Raw genomic sequence first — 15,335 nt, 5'->3', positions numbered from 1 at the left:
TCTCGAGTAGCCGCTCGTTCGACCATCCCTGAACACCATGTACTACACCGCGGGCATGGTCCCTGTTCATGGCCAAGTAGGTGCGTGTCGCGTGGTCTCTGCCTTGTATAGGGAGCGATTCAATCAGTAGAATCTTGTCCCGGGCACTCGGTTTGTATGTGTCCACGGCGATCAAGTTTTGTTGATTTCTGACTTTGATGTAGGTTTCTCCGCGCTCGGCTGTGGTGAGCTTAGCGGTCGTGATAACGGCTAAGCCGAGTTCGGTCTGGGGTACTTGACGGAGGTCAATTCCGGTCTGTGGTTTGATTATAACGGTCTCGTATTGATTTAATCGTTTCTGGGCTGATGGGGCGCTCTTCCAGGGCGTGGTGTCGCGTAAATCAGCCATGGTGGGCAGGCGACTGCTCCACGGGGCTTGGGAGTGCTCGTTTGCGAAGTGAGCCATGACGGCAGAAAAACGTTGGTCGGGGTGAATTCAAGGGGTTCCGATCGACGAGTGTCGTCGATGGAGCCTGAGTTGGAGGGCTTCTGGGTGCCTAGCGGCAAGCTACGCTGGCGAACTCGGCGCGCAACGCGCGCCGCGCCAGCGAGGGCCTGTGCTTCAATGTAGTCTTAGCGGCGGACTGCGTGGTCTGGGCGGAAAGTGTTCGAATAATCAAGGAGACTCACTTCTTTCGCCGGAATTTCGACGGCGGTCTTGCGGGTGGTGTGCCGGTAAGTTCTTCAGTGTGAATTCAGGGTGGATTCGGTCTTTAGACCAGAATTTCAAGGAATTCTCGCGGAGCTCGAAGTGGGGAAACCTCACTTCGAGATCACTTCGTCGTCTTCCCTTCTCATAGAGGTTTTTCTTTGCTCGGTTGGGAGAAAGAATAAGTTCCATTCTACCTCATAGCCCTGTGAAAAATCGTGACTTGCGCGAGCGGCGGAAGCTTATATTCAAAGCGCAAATGCCGTTGGAGAGCGGCCCGTTCCCTACTGAAAAAAACCATTTGAAATTCAAACGGGTGGCAAACTGGTCGCCCGTTTGAATCAAACCTGTCGATCCGTTTGGATCAAACGTGATTATGGGATACGGGTACCCGTTTGGAAACGGTACCCGTTCGAAACGGTACCCGTTTGATACAGGTGCCCGTTTGATACGGGTGCCGTATGGTACGAGTACCCGTTCGACATGGCACGTGACCACACTTTTGGACGTGCCCTTCGAAATGGCAAATTATGCCATTTCGAAGGGCACGGGAGGTTGGTTATCTTAAACATATTTAAGACGTCCCGAAAATCATAAACGTATTTATAACATGGAGAAAACACGTAGAACAAATGCACTCGCGTAGGTGCTTGCAAGTGGACAGGAAAACCGACACAAAAGGTTGTTTTCAATTCTCCTCGAAGTTTATTACCTCTTCTGTAGACAAGTACAAACGTGCAAGCGATCTGTGAACACTATACAGGTACACTTTCGGGGAAATTATTCTCTTGGCTGCCGCGCGAATAGGCGCTGCATAATTCTTTAGATAATTTAGAAGAGTACGCGTAGAATAACGGTCAATCGTTGCCAACACGTAGGTTGCAGTGCACTTACCATAACAATAGCGGACTTGAAAGAGGTAATCCGTGATATTTGTCGACACGGTCAAAGCAGGACAACCACACAAACACAAACGAGAGGGAACGGCTCCTTGGAAGTTTCAACACGATGAGGCGCACAAGCTGTCATTTGCCGAACCCAACCAAACCGCGAGAATTTGCGACTTCTTTGAAGAATCGCTCGTTGCCGACATACACGTGGGTCTTTTCGAACACTGATAGCTTTGGTGCACATCCAATACGTTGTCGAGAGACATCCCAATAAGACCGCAGGGTTAGGCGACAGATTGAAGCAGGTAGGCCGAGCGAACTTCGAGCAGCAACTGACAACAAGCAGACAAAGAAAAAAGCGGCTGCAAGGCGCGCCCTTCCGGGTCTCGATGCTTATCAGCGTGTAGCTCGCGCGCTGCTGTGGGTCACGTGACAGGGGTGACAAGAGAGGAGGGAGGGGGCGAGGTCAAGGCGCTGGGACCACCGGGACAGCCCCTCTCCCTCTCCCCAGGCATTCCAGGGAGATGCGTTTTTGTAGTCCCGAAGAACAAACGCGCGCGCGCGCGCGCGCGCTCGAACTTTGGAAATGGCGGCGGGGCAGCCAGAAGCTCGGCTTGCGCCCGAGCGAAGAAAGAACTCAGCGTAAGCTCGTAGTTTGAGTGCTGCAACGGCGGGCGTGCTCTCGCAATGCTCGATGTTCTTGCAGCCGCGTGTACGCGTGCTACCTTCGCTGCGTCTTGAATTAAAGTGAAACGGAGTCTGGACGTACATTCTTTCACGCGGTCGCGTCTTCTGCGAGAGAGATTCGAGCTGAATAAGTAAATTGAGGCAACAAAGATGGACAAAGTATTAAAAGTCTGTCAAAAATATCGGCTCACCAACGTCGCGCGTTTACGTAAAAAAAAAAAAAGGTGTTAGTTTTAGTTGCAGTATAATCGAAAATCAGCACAATTGAAATATAAATATAATTACTTGCATTACGCGGACGATCTGAAATCGATGAACCGGCGCTCCCAGCCTTGCGGAAAACATTGGCTGCCACGGCTGAAACGCTAGGCGTGCCCACGCCGCCGATCTGTACGTTCAATATCAAACGGGCTCCGGAGAGCCGTTTGATTAAACCGGTGCAGTTTGCAACATGGTCGCCGGTTTGAGCAAACGTGCGACAACTTTGCCCAAACGAGTCGCCCATTTGCTCAGACGAGCGACCCGTTTGCCAAATAGGTGACCGTTATGGCTCATACGGGGGACCCCTTTGAGCCATACGGGCGACCCCTTTGACAAACTGGTGACCAGTATGGTTAAACGGTTACCGGTATGGACCCGTTTATTTTCATATGGGCGTCAAATGGTTTTTTTCAGTAGGGTTGCTTAAATAGCCTACCTGTTCCTTTTTCTTCCACGATGTTTCCGATTTTTTGCCACAGTCTCCGGTTATTTTCAACATGCTCAACATCCACCAGCTCGCGTGCACACTCGCAGTTTTTTCGTAAAGCTTGGGAAGTTTTCATGAATGATAGCTCAAAACAATTTGGAATATTTAGAAATGTGCGGCCGCCGCGAAATCGTATAGCATCAATTGTTTAGCACACCTGACAGGAGAAATTAAAGTTCTTCCTATCTGTCATGCATCGCGAGGTTTGTAATATAAATCAAGTCATAAAACACATTAAAATCATCCGAGACTCTGGTAAAAGATGGGAAATGTCGCGGAAAATAACGTCTCAAAGTTCCACGCAGTTTCCCATCTTTTACCAGAGTCTCGGGTAATTTTTAACATTCTCAAGCTTCTTGCGGTTGGGACCTTTGCTACACAGATTACTACTAAGAAATCCAATCCGTTTTAGATGAGACGCCGAGAGCGCTTGTATTGACCCGACGCGTAAACACGATGTGATGCGTCTAGTCCGTACGTTGGAAAAGAGACACCGGCAAAACGAAACTTAACGTCCAACGTCTCCAATCCTCCCGCAGGACGGTGCTGCGCCTAACAAAGTCACTTGGGTCGTATATCAGTAAGTGACCGTAAATGGACGACCAAGCTTACAAAATTATAAAGTGTAAAAAAAGTCATTTTTCGCTAAAATAGCGCTTATCACTTTTTCCCTTTTAGACAAAAAAAAAAAATGCTCGCGCTCTTGATTGATTGTGCACCGAAATGTCCCCTAAACCGAAAAATGCGTGCTCCGAAATGTCCATGCACCGAAATGTCCGTGCACCGAAAAGACCACACCGCGAAAATCCCGTGAACCGAAAAGTCCGTGCACCGAAAAGAACGCACCGAAACGCCCGACACAGAAACGTCCTACGCCGAAATGTCCCGATCCCGTATGGGGTATGACTTTCCGTAAATACAGTAACATGGGATTCTTCGTTTTCGGCTTTTGTACTGTGCTCACTTCTGTGGGGTAGCATTCTAAAGGCTCGTTGCCACATTAAAGCCCCTCTATCCTGGGAAAGTGCCGCCATTCATTGTTGTGGGAATGCTCGAGACACGTGCCGCGCGCCATTTCTGGGAAGAACATGGCGTATGAAATCTAGCTCAGTGCTGCGCTGTGCCGCCGTGATCTTCCCAAGGGCTGCACGTTGCACGTGCCTCGTGCATCGACGCGCCTTGCACTACTTTTAAAACATGAATGTGCTTTATCGCGCATTACACCGCAGCGCCAAGTAAGTGCTGCGGACACAGTATAATCCGACCTCGCGATAACGCAATATGTAGGTTCGTTTCTTCGCTTCGCCACTCCACTGGGAGCGGGCCCACTAATCCCCAGTTACAAGTCGCGTTATGAAAATAGTGATCGCTCATCGGTATTCTATTGTCACTCTGAGAAATCTGGAGGGTCTGCTCTCCCGCAAAGCACTCGGGTGAGCTAGTGCCACTAAATAAGCTACGCTTCAGAGTAACGGCACTTACCCATCTTGTGGCTTATAATCATGGCTGCCAGTTATCTGAAGTTTTATCTGAAATCACAGGAGACGCTTTTCCGCCCTCCACAAATGTTTATACAGTTCGCGACAGAGCAAAGCAATATTACCGAATGCTGAGAAAGTCGCACTTTTGAATCATGACAATCGGCAGTTGCGTCTGCTCGGCACAAGCACCAAGATGGCGGCGCCCACAACAATATCAGGGAACAGAGTACCGATACTTTAAGCGTAGCTCATTTAGTGGCTCTATAGAGCCAACGGCCGCAGTCTACGGTGGCCGCTCGGCGAATGACGGGGCTTATAAGGGTTTAAACCTTTCGAAAAATGGTCTGCGCTGTGACGCTGTGAAACTATATGTCACAAGGCGGACTGTTTTTTTTTTTAAGTTTTTAGTTTATTGTATGCCTCGTCATTCGCCAAGCGACCTCCGTAGACTGCGGCTACTGGCTCACCTGAGTGCTTTGCAGGAGTGTATACGCTCCAGATTTTTGAGGGTGTATGCCTGTAATTGGTCACTAAATTCGAAAATCTAGCACTTTTTATCCATTGCCAATAGCAAAACTTACAAATAAGCTCTTTTCTGATTGTTTTCACACAAAAGGTTGAATTCTCAATAAAAAAAGGTCAAGTAACTTAGAGCACGTGTTCGCAGCTTTTGGATAGCAAACTGTTTCCGCGGTGTTGAATTATGGCGATGGTGTGAATATAGAGGAGTAATTTTCTAGGCAGGAAAGGGAATGAAAGACAGTAATATTAGGAAACGTGAACAATATAGCATATTTCCAAAAATGCCTGCATGCAACACTGCTCGAGTTGCCTTATGGGACCTCTTTGGCCATGGAGAGGAGTGGCATGGTTTCGATTTCGACTTCCCCGTTGACGAAGTAGTGATATCAGCACTGCATGAAAATACAGGCAGTGATTGCTTGCGTTGCACCATTCATCTACGTGATAACCCCCGCGGAGACACGGACCTCCAGCCGGCGTAAGGACCGACCTAGACTTAGCGAGGGGTAGTGGTAAGGCCTGCCACGCCTCATACATGACGTCATTTAAAGAGCGCTCCGATGATCACCAGAGAAGAGGGGAAGAAGGAGCTCCCCTCTTATCTAGATCCTCTTTTATGCATCCCGCATTTGCACAGACCTCGCTATTCTCCTTGCAGAAGATTATAGATGATTACCCTTTCACTCAAAATTCTCAGAAAAGTAGCTTCCCTCTCCTCCTCTTACATGGTGGTCAAAAGTATGCGATGTGACGTAAGTGCAACCCATGTATAGCTTTTTGGCGGTCTGGTTCCCACTCCAGAGTGCAGCATGACCCTCCCGGGTCACGAATCATTCAAAGGAACCATGATGACGATTTGGAACTTCTATTTAACGCTTGATATAGATGTCAGATGTCTTCCAGGTAATGTTGACGAGGTTTTATCCCGAAGTTGCGATTGCGCGCCGCACAAATTAATTTAACAGATCCAGCAAACACCACTCCGGGACCGATGACAGCGACGCCCGGGACTGCAAAAATATTCAGCATTTGATTCAAGTGAATCGTGGCGTTACTGGAGGAAGCTCGTCGGGCGATTGGGCCAAGTCAACGTTACTAAACCACTCCGTTGGGAAACTGCCATAGAGACAGCTCTGAAAAAGTGGCCCCGATCTGTCTTCGAGAACCGAGCTAATGGCTAACACAGCGCCACCATTTCTCCCGCAGCGGCCACTTGAGGAATTGCACGTGACGTCTATTTTGGCTTTCATCGGTCATTTTGGCGCCAAAACAGATACAGCGGAAGAAGGTACAGGGGTTCCACCCCCGTCTCCCCAGCGGACGCGCCGCGTCTTCCTACCGAAGTTAAAATGCACCCAGGTCGGGACGCGCTACCTGAAAGCACCGCTGAGGCATCGTTGTATAAAAATAATAATAATCGTGCCGCAAACCCTTGCAAACTAAAGATTATAAAAACATCACGCGCCCTTCTAAACTCCAACAAATTTCATACAAAAAGAGTCTTTCCGCTTGTTTTTACGCAAAAACCTGCTTTCTAAAAGCTCAATGTGACCACAGTACAGACAAATGATAAAGAGTGGCGCTGTTGTCGTATTTAGCTCGGTCTCGGTGGACGCCAGCGGCCCAGGTTTCGACGGCGAGTTTCCCAACTGAGTGTTTTAGTAACGTTGGGCCAAGTGAACGGAGTCCACTCGTCTTCGTTTTCAATCGTAAGTTGTCAAAAGAAAAACAATTTTTTTTTTTTTTAAGTCAATAACATCGAAAATTATATATTTTTGTCAGAGAAGATTCTGCAATAGAAATGAAATGCTATTTCAGTTCGCGAGCGCGTGGAAGGAAAATACTGAAAAGCCGAGCACCTTTCACTCGCGAACAATGAGCGGAGTCTGACTTGAAAACTCTGGGGTGTTTTTGTTTATGATGAGAAAAACAAAACATTCGGGTCATTTTGTTTTGCCGCGCAATTCTTGGTTCCACGAATGAAGGGAGCTGCAGAATCTGTTTCATGCTGTCGCGCTGCGGTTTCCATTACTGCTCCGGGTCCATGTCAAAAAGCTTCTCTCAGACTTCGTCTAGCACGCCCCGATCTTTCCCTCACATCCGTCCAGCCTTTCGTCCAACGAGACCTTTCTGCGCCTGTGGTGTACTGAAGTGTTGTGCGCCAATATGAGGGAACGAGGACATTGGTAAGCTCCCCTGCGCGAGCCCAAGATTCCGTCGCTTTTAAAAAGCCCCTAAAACGCCAAAAAAAAAAAAAAGTTGTTTTGTTCATGCTAGGCGTTGAAATGGCATGTCAGGACATTACAAAAAAATTTTTTCACTATAGAGGCGCGTAGTTTTTTTTATAAAAATAGAAATAAGAGGCCAAATTCAAAGTTCCCGCCAGTGCACTGTGACGTAACAATGTACCGCAAGGTTTCGGGGCGGTCAGAAGGGAGGCATCGGCGGAAGTCACGTGAGTTGTATCCCTCCTCGTGCCTACCGCGAGCGCGTGTAATATTTTTTTAAATATTTTTGTTATTCTCCGCACCTCCACGAGCGATCCAAGCAGACAAGGTTTCCTTTATCTGCTTTTCATCGCTTAATGCTGCTGTAAAGGTAAAAGAAGAGGAGTCAGTGAATTGACGTGATCAACTACAATGCCTAGAAGGTGCTGTATGAGGGACTGTCCCGGTATTTCAGCAACTGAAGAGATCACACTGCATGCATTTCCGAGGGACGGCAGGCATCTTCAGCCTGGAGAGTATACGATGATTTGACGACCTCGGTGTCCGAACCTTCAGCAATGCAATTGGGCGTGTCGTGCGCAAGCAATCCTAATTTCTGCGAGCGTTCTAAAAAAATTTTTTTTGAAGACTTGTTAGCCTATTTTGCGCCCAGTATAGCTCCGTATCATCGGACTGATCGCATGCACTCGTACACTGGCTTGTACTCGCAACGCTTTCATCATTGACCTTACTGACTCTTTTTCCTCAACTTTTACAGCACGCAAACTAATCAACGGTGCAGCGATAAGGAGCTAGTGGAACTGAAACTTCGTTTTCTACAATCGCTCGTACAAAGAGCAGAAAAAAAAAAGTCTTAGGCACGGTCGCGGAGAGCACGAGGAGTGAAACTCACTTGACTTCTTGCGAACCCACTTTTAGTGACGTAGGTCGATGCCTCCCTTCTGACTGCCCCGACACCTTGCGGTACACTGTTACGTCACAGGGCACTGGCGGGAACTTTGAATTCGGCCCCCTATTTCTATTTTTAGAAAAAAAAGTACGCAACTCTTTAGTGAAACAATTTTTTTGTAATGTCCTGACATGCCATTTCAACGCCTAGCATGAAAAAAAAAATTTTTTTTTGGCGTGTCAGAGGCTTTTTAAAGGAGCCATGAAACGATCTTTATACCTTCGCTAAATGTTGTGTACTCGCCACTGACTGGTGGCGCCACCGCCTGTATGCCGGGAATTTGAGGGCGTTCGACAAGTCTGTGCTGCCCGGAGGACCACCGGGTTTCCCGCCTAGCCAAAAGTCATGTCGACAAATAAACAGTAAAACGTTCATCGTTGGCTCCGACCAATTCGTGCGTACTTAACATGGTGTCAGAAGCCAAGTTCAGCTTCACGCGCCGCTAGGCAAGACGCTCGGCAGGCACACGAGCATCGAACGTTCGGCGTTGCCACTCGCTGTCAACTCAACGGATCACCGTTAGGCCTACAGGTCGGAACAATGAACGCGTCTTCACAAGCCTCTCAACCGCCGCCGCAGCCACCACCGCCATACCACCTTTCAGCACCGGAGCCGTTCACGTTCGTACCTGAGCACTGGACGACCTGGAAGAGACGATGGGAGCGTTTCCGCACCGCCTCGGGCCTACAAGGGAAGACCCAAGCCGAGCAGGTAAACTCGTTCGTTTACCTCATGGGACCCAAGGCAGAGGAGATTTTCGCCTCCCTCCCCATCCCTGCGGACAAGACGGAATCCTATCCCGATGTTGTCGCGGCATTCGAGAACTTTTTCATTGTGAAAAAGAACGTCGTGTACGAGCGCGCAGTGTTCAATAGCCGCTCACAGCGTGAGGGAGAAGCAGCAGCGGATTTCATCACGGCGCTGTACGCGCTGGTGGAGACGTGCGACTACGGCAACCTCAAGGATGAGCTTCTCAGGGATCGCATCGTCGTCGGTGTGAGAGACAAAAGACTGTCCACTAAGCTACAGATGGAAAGCGAGCTCACTTTAGAGCGAGCGGTGTTGCTAACGAAGCAAACGGAAACTGTTGGCCGGCAACAAGAAACCCTCAAGCATTCTACCGAGACAGCGCCCGCTGAGACAGCACATGTGGACAGGCTGCAGGCCCCACAACAGAGGGCTAAGAAGTTTCACCCAAAATGTCCACAAAAGCCTTCGCTGGATCAGCCACACGCAACCCAGTCATGTTTTTGGTGTGGGAATGCAGTCAAGCACCCGAGGCAGCAATGTCCTGCAGCCAAAGCTCGATGCAACAAGTGCGGAAAGCAAGGCCATTTTGCATCAGTCTGTAAAGCCAAGCGACTCCGGCAAGTCGCCAAGCTGAATGAAAGCACGTCGACGGAGGCAGACTTCTTTTTCGCAGGAACGGTCAACACTGGGCAGAAGAAAAAGCCGTGGAAAGTCAACGTCGTCGTAGGCGGTCACAACGTCGAGTTCCGCCTAGACACAGGAGCGGACGTTACTGTGATTCCAACAGGTTTACTGGCAAAGCTGGACAAGGGGATAACACTCCAGAAACCCGACATGCTCCTTCTTGGACCAGCGAAGCAGCGGCTGGACATCGTGGGGGTGATGCAAGCAACAGTAGTATACAATGGGAAAAGTACCGTGGCAAGCCTCTACGTCACAAAGGACCTGGACGAGCCTCTTCTGGGCTTGGACCTCATCGAACGCTTCGGTATCCTGTGCCGAGTGAGTAGAGCCGGAGCAGAGCCATGTCTCGACCCAATCAACGAGTTCCCAGAGGTGTTCCAAGGTTTGGGAGAAGCCCCCTACACTTGCAAAATCAAGCTGAAGTCGCCGGTAGAGCCTGTGGCAGTCACATCACCGCGACGCATCCCAGTTCCACTCTTGAAAGCTGTGGAGCGTCAACTTCGAAAGATGGAAAACGAAGGAGTGATCACCACTGTCAGTGAGCCAACAGATTGGTGCTCGCCAATCGTGGTAGTACCGAAAAAGGATGGTGACATACGCATCTGTGTGGACTACACCATGTTGAACAAGAGTGTGCAGAGAGAGTACCATCCGATTCCAAGTGTGGAGCCAATTCTGGCTACTTTGGGACAAGCTAAGTACTTCTCCCGTTTGGATGCTTACTCTGGCTTTTATCAAGTGAAACTGCACCCCGAGTCAACACTGCTCACCACCTTCATCACTCCATTTGGTCGGTTCAAGTTTAACCGCCTCCCTTTCGGCATCTCCTGTGCTCCTGAGCATTTTCAGAGAATGACTCATCAACTCTTGGAAGGACTTGACGGTGTGGCGTGTCATATCGATGATATTCTGGTGTGGGCCAAGACCAGGGAAGAGCACGACAGTCGCCTGCGTGAAGTCTTAGGCAGACTGAAGGAAAAAGGGATCACGCTTAACCGTGAAAAGTGCGTGTTCGCCCAGGAAACAGTCAAGTTTCTGGGACATGTGATCAACAAAGACGGTGTCACCCCAGACAAGGAAAAGATAGCGACCATCGTAGACATGCCACCTCCAACAAACGTCACAGAACTCAAGAGGTTCCTAGGAATGGTGAATTTCATCGCGCGGTTCATACCGAACCTGGCGGTCAAGACAGGACCCCTGAGAGATCTGCTTCACAAGGATGTTCCATTCAGCTGGGGCAGCACGCAGCAACATGCTTTTGAAGATGTAAAGAATTGCCTTACATCACAACCAGTGCTCGCACTCTACTGTCCAACAAAGGAGACAATCGTGTCTGCTGATGCCTCAAGTTTTGGCCTGGGAGCGGTTTTGATGCAGCGCCAAGAGGACAAAAGCCTGCGAGCCGTCGCATATGCATCGAAAACTCTGACAGAGGCAGAGAGGGGATATTCTCAGATAGAGAAAGAGGCCCTTGGCGTTACGTGGGCATGTGAGAAGTTCAAGGACTATCTCATCGGTCTAAGGTTCCACATTGAAACTGACCATAAGCCACTCATTCCCCTCTTCACACGGAAGCCAGTGGATGATCTTACGCCAAGGCTACAACGGCTGCGTCTCAGGATGATGCGCTATGACTACAGCATGCAACATGTGCCCGGCAGGGACTTGGTTGTTGCTGATGCCTTGTCTCGTCAACCACTGCAGGGACAGGACAGCTCGCGCCTCGCAGAGGAAGTCGCCGACTTTGAGCAAGCCCTCATTCGGCATGTGAGTGTCCCAGACGTATGTCTGCAGAGCCTTGCAGATGCACAAGACCAAGACTCTGTTTGCAGAGCTCTGAAGAACTATGTTCAAACAACTTGGCCGAAGACGAAAAAACAAGTGCACCAGGAGTGCTTGCCTTACTGGCAGTTCAAGAACGAACTTACGTTGCATGAGGGAATCCTCATGAGAGGGCAACGATACCTGATACCTGTTCCACTGAGATCCTCAGTGCTAAGTTCTCTCCATGATGGTCACGAAGGCATCATCAAGTGCACAAGACGAGCCCAGCAATCCTGTTGGTGGCCTGGTCTATCAAAAGACATTGCTGACACTGTGGAGAAATATGTGAGTTTTATGAAGCAGAGGCAACCTCGGAACCAGTCACTCATGCCAACTCCCTTCCCTGACCGACCGTGGCAAAGAGTAGCCATGGACCTTTTTTATGCTAATGGGAAGTCCTACCTGGTTGTGACGGACTACTACTCCCGCTACATCGAGATCGCATTGCTTGAAAATCAAAGACCAGAGACTGTCATTTTGAAGTCGAAGTCAATCTTCGCAAGGCATGGGATCCCCGAGACAGTTGTGACGGACAATGGACCACAGTTTCGCTCTGAATTTCTGTGCTTCGCAAGAAAATGGGGTTTCAAGCATGTCACCTCAAGTCCCAAACATGCCCAGAGCAATGGCTGTGCAGAGGCCGCAGTCAAGATTGCGAAGACTAAACTGACAAAGTCATCTGATCCCTACAGAGCACTCTTGGCGTACCGAGCAACACCTTTAGAGAACGGCTTCAGCCCTGCCGAATTGTTGTTTGGCCGGAGACTTCGGACACATGTGCCAATATCAGCGGAGCTGTTGAGGCCTTCTGTTCCAGATCATCATCAAGTCGAAGACTTTGAGCGCAAGGCTCGAAAACGCCAAGCGATCAACTACGACAGGCGACATGCTGTAAGGGATCGACCAGAGTTCCAGCCGTCCCAGAGGGTGTGGATCACCGATCTGAAGCGTGCAGGGACAGTGCTCAACAAAGCGGAAACACCTCGTTCCTACTGGATTGGCACTGACCAGGGCATAATTCGCCGCAATGCCAAGTTCCTCGTCATCGATCGTCGACGATGCAACATTGAGGAGGACCTCATTTCTCTCGGCAGCTTGCCCTGTTCGCCCGAGCTCCCTGACTGCCCAGCCAGCCAGCCAGCATCACTCCAACAGTCAAGGTCCGGACCAACCTCTCGATCTGGAAGGCCCTTGCGACCACCGTGCCGTTATGGCTATGACTGAAAGGGGGAGATGTTGTGTACTCGCCACTGACTGGTGGCGCCGCCGCCTGTATGCCGGGAATTTGAGGGCGTTCGACAAGTCTGTGCTGCCCGGAGGACCACCGGGTTTCCCGCCTAGCCAAAAGTCATGTCGACAAATAAACAGTAAAACGTTCATCGTTGGCTCCGACCAATTCGTGCGTACATAACACTAAACACTACTCAGAATCACTCCCTAACGTTAATAACCGAATGGACTTGCCTTAGTTTTTCTTTCTAAGCAATGGCAGTCGGCGAAAAAATTCGAGAAACATGAGCATCGTTTATCCCCTCATCTCGGAGACAGAACAAGCGGCCACGTGGCCTGGTGCCTATCCTATGCCGTCAACGTTAATCATGCACGCGCTGGGGTCGGCGAAGTAGAAAATGCGCGCAGAGCTCCATGTATTTGTTCGATGTGGGAAAAGGGCAAGCTTTCAACATGGAGTCAGGCACGCAAAAAGCCCTTTATTCACTTCTTCCTCTTCCCTCGTGTCGACCAAACCGATACGAGAGGTGAATTACCTCACACATCTCCCCTACTAAGTCTCACACGAACAACCAATCACACATCTCCCCTCCTAAGTCTCACAACAAACAATCACACCTTTCCCCCTCTAAGTCTCATACCTGCATCGTTCATTGTTCTTGTTACCTCTTTGGTACTCGAACACATCTTCCACTTTTTGTGTGAGCGTGGCCGCTATCGGCGCAATGAGGCTCAGGCTCTGGTGAATCAGCATCGTCTTCTTGCACATTCTCGGGTACCTGTACTTCTGATCCAGAAGCCTGACTGGGTAAGGGAATCAGGTATGTTCTGTTTCTGCGGATAGAGTCTCAGGCGTCAGTTTCGATTCAATATGATCTGGGCTCATTTGCACTGCTTTGGACGACTCCTTGTCGTTGCAGGTCGACTACCCACACGTCAGTTCCTTCGTCCAAGTCGACTAAGTCTCGGACGCCATGCCGGCGGTCGAAGTCTTCTTTTTGTTTTCGTCGCTGAGACATTTCAAATTTTCTTACGTTGTTGAGATCTGGAAGACAGGGAACGAGGCGGCTAGACGAGACTGGAAGATTTGTTCGTCACCTGCCGCCCATCAGAACTTCTGCCGGACTGTATCCATTTTTCAATGGACTCGTTCTGTAAGCGAGTAGCGTCTTGTACGGGTCTTTTGTTTTCTTCAGAGACGCTTTATTATTTTGACCGCGGCTTCTGCCATTCCATTGCTTTGAGGGTACCTTGGACTGGAAGTGATGTGGCGAAAACCATAATCCTTTGCGAACTCATCAAATTCGCGATTAGCGAACTGGGGTCCGTTGTCGGATACCACCACGTCAGGTATCCCAGGCCTCACAAAAATAGACTTGCAGTGGGTGATCATAGTTCCCGATGAGAGTCCACCAAGGCGGACCAGTTCTGGGTACCGTGAAAAATAGTCAGTTATGATTAGCCACCAGGCTCCGTCCCAGAAGAATAAATCCATCGCTATTCTTTCCCAAGGACGCTGTGGGAATTATGTTTGCAGAAGAGGCATTTTGCGGTTGACACTCTGTTTGAGGCATACGTGACAGTTTTTGATGAGCCGCTCAATATCGGAGTCAATTCCAGGCCACAAGAGGACGGCTATTCTCATCATTGCAGTGGTTAGACACGAGCCACTACCCGAGTGTCCGCCGAAGCGTTGGTTGTTACGAGTCGAAGTCGAGTGCTCACGCAGTTCTCGTGTCCAATCTATGAGCCGCGCTCGACTCGTCAGAAGGGTGGTTTCGATCCTACAATTACGTCATCAAGCTTTGCGAAGGCAAGACTGAAAGAAATAGTCCCCTTTTATTCTCGCAATTTCACCGCGACCAAGAAGCTTCTGAATCAGTGGCGGTCCGTGCGAGTATATACTTGGGCCAGACTGGGACCAGTGTGCCTTTGCAAAGTCATGAACATTCCAACTCGACGTCGCTTCATGACGCCTTATATGCTGAGCCTCCTCGAGCAGTATTGTACTTGTGTCGTGTCTTGGGTAAGTAAAGCTGATGCCGTCCGCGTTGAGCCTGTCACGGTGGTCTGTCTCACTTGGTACGTAACAACGACACGCAACAATAGGGACTTTTAGCAAACCGTTACCGTGTTCCGCATACCGCACTAGCGGAGCCTATGAAGCATGCTTTTAAGCGCGCGCCTCGCAGTCACGGTATCTCACTGGCGCGAGCTTAAAACTTAAAAGCATGCTTCATAGGCTGCGGTAGTGCGGTACGTGGAACACGGTAACGGTTTACTAAAATTCCCTATCTCTTCGCAATGACATAGTGCCACTCGCAACACGATTGACAACCAACAATGTCGACAAAAAATAAAGCCGAAACACACAGTTGTGTTTGAACATATTTGACTTCCTTGCGTCGACAAACGGCCGCGAGCAACCGGGTGATCCATGCTTCGTGTGAAGCGTGGCAACCAATTCAAGGAGTAGCTTGGCACTCGGTATACGATGCACGAATGTCCTGGTTAGTCGCAGTCGCAACGCGGTACAACGCCCTCAAACCACAAAGCGCCGATACTGCGCACCGCGCCATCTACGTGGCGCGGCGAAACCGACGGTTCACTGTCCACGTCAACTCCGTTTTAAGACAGGTTGTATAGCGGGA

Source organism: Ixodes scapularis, unplaced genomic scaffold (genome assembly GCF_016920785.2).
Source record: "Ixodes scapularis isolate PalLabHiFi unplaced genomic scaffold, ASM1692078v2 PGA_scaffold9__187_contigs__length_104089568, whole genome shotgun sequence".
Taxonomy (NCBI): Eukaryota; Metazoa; Arthropoda; class Arachnida; order Ixodida; family Ixodidae; genus Ixodes; species Ixodes scapularis.
This window is presented reverse-complemented; position numbering follows the sequence as displayed.